Source organism: Gopherus flavomarginatus, chromosome 12 (genome assembly GCF_025201925.1).
Source record: "Gopherus flavomarginatus isolate rGopFla2 chromosome 12, rGopFla2.mat.asm, whole genome shotgun sequence".
Lineage (NCBI taxonomy): Eukaryota > Metazoa > Chordata > Testudines > Testudinidae > Gopherus > Gopherus flavomarginatus.
In genome coordinates this window covers 11,181,784-11,183,810 of record NC_066628.1, presented here as the reverse complement: position 1 = coordinate 11,183,810, position 2,027 = coordinate 11,181,784, and the positions used below count along the sequence as shown (strand labels likewise).

General features: G+C 50.3%; 1 non-coding gene across 1 annotated transcript; it reads right to left on the bottom strand.

The window, feature by feature from the left end:
* Window positions 1-1,212: 1,212 nt before the first annotated feature.
* Window positions 1,213-1,294, bottom strand: TRNAS-AGA (transfer RNA serine (anticodon AGA)). The gene has a single exon. It is a non-coding gene; the product is annotated as a tRNA-Ser (tRNA).
* Window positions 1,295-2,027: the final 733 nt, after the last annotated feature.

Genomic DNA, 2,027 nt, shown 5'->3' with positions numbered 1-2,027 from the left:
GTAGTTTGGGATCATCTGCAAAATTTGTCACCTCGCTGTTTAGCAGATCGTTTATCAATATGTTGAATAGTCCCAGTACAGACACCACTAGTTACCTGTTTGCATCCTGAAAACTGACCATTTAGTCCTACCCTTTGTTTCCTAGCTTTTAACCAGTTATTGATCCAGGTGAGGTCCTTCTAGAGGTGAAGTAAGCCGGTCCGGTCCGGTATGGGGTACCGGCAAGAGTCGGGTTACGCTGTGCTAGCCCGGCCCAGCTTCCCCAAGCTGGTGATTTAAAGGACCCAGGGCTCCCTGCAGAGGCCAGAGCCCCGGGCCCTTTAAATCGCTGCCTGATCCCCCCTGCCAGAGCCCTGGGGAGCAAATCACTGCCGTGGAACGCTGCTCTCTCCCGCGCCACGAACACAGAGCAGGGGCGACGGGAGCTTCCTTACAGTGTGTGGGGGGGCACTGTTGTCTGAACTGTGGTGCTCCCATGACACCCCTTCCCCAGGGACCCACATTCACAACCACCCTCCCCCGAGGCCACACCCACAGAACGCCTCTTTCCCCCAAGACTCCAGCCTTCCCCCCACTCCATCATTTGTCCTAACAGCCAGTAAAGAGTGGTGGGCCATGGCCCTCTAACCCCCTGTTCCAGCACCCCTGACACAGAGCTAAGCAGGCAGCAGTGTGTGTGTGTCACAGAGGCTGCTGTGCTGAGCTGAGCCAGTGAGGGAAACAGTGGCTGATGTTGGGGCTGTCCCCTTCCCCCTGCCTCAGGGCTGGTTGCTTGCAGCAGCTGTCTGAACTTAGAGACAGTGTGCCCACACAATCCCTCTCCCCACACACACAAACACACTCTCTACCCCACCAGGCACATTGCAGTTGAAAAGCAGCTGGCAATCTAGTAGGATTCCCATGGAACAATGGGATAGAGAAACCTGCATCATGTGATGCTGTACCAGCCATGAGGTCTTGCAAACCCTTCCCAAAGCACCCGCAGCCAGTTGCACAGCTACCCACAATGCACTGCTCTCTACAATGCACTGCTCTCTGTGGCCATCCAAGAGTCTAGCCTGGATGTGCTCTGGTGACACAAGGGGCATAGTGTGGACATGCAACAGCTGTTTAATTGAAACACTTTAAAGCCACATTACCCAATAGTGTAGATATAGCTTGAGAGTGAGACAAGACCCAGCTTTGTTGAAACTGAAGAACCACAACTTCCTCCGTAGTTGGCAGGATTTGAACCTGTTCAGGGAGACCCCAATGGATTTCTAGCCCATCACCTTAACCGCTCAGCCACAACTACTTGCTTGAGATGTGTCTCTCACTACACTCCAGTTCTGTTCTCACTGAGTGATCAATTCCAATTGTTCCCTCAGACCAGCTTCCACAACACACACACTGCTGTGCCATTGTGTAAGTGTGTCCCTGGCTGAACTGCAAGAATTCCTGGGCATGGCCCAACATCTAAACAAGTACTTTGCCTCAGTTTTTAATAAGACTAGTGAGGAGTCTAGCGATGATGGAGGGATGATAAACGGGAATGTGGATATGGAAGTGGATATTACTGCAACTGAGGTAGAGGCCGTACGTGAACAGCTCAATGGGACAAAGTCGGAGGGCCCGGACAATCTCCATCCGAGGATATTAAAGGAACTGGCGCGTGAAATTGCGAGCCCGTTAGCGAGAATTTTTAAGCAATCGATAAACTCGGGGGTTGTGCCGTATGACTGGAGGATTGCTAATGTAGTTCCTATTTTTAAGAAAGGGAATAAAAGTGATCCGGGTAATTATAGGCCTGTTAGCTTGACGTCTGTAGCATGTAAGGTCTTGGAAAAAATTTTAAGGGAGAAAGTAGTTAAGGACATAGAGGTCAATGGTAATTGGGACGAATTGCAACACGGATTTACTAAAGGTAGATCGTGTCAAACCAATCTGATCTCCTTCTTTGAGAAGGTGACGGATTACTTAGATAAAGGAAATGCGGTAGATATAATTTACTTCGATTTCAGTAAGGCGTTTGACACGGTTCCGCATGG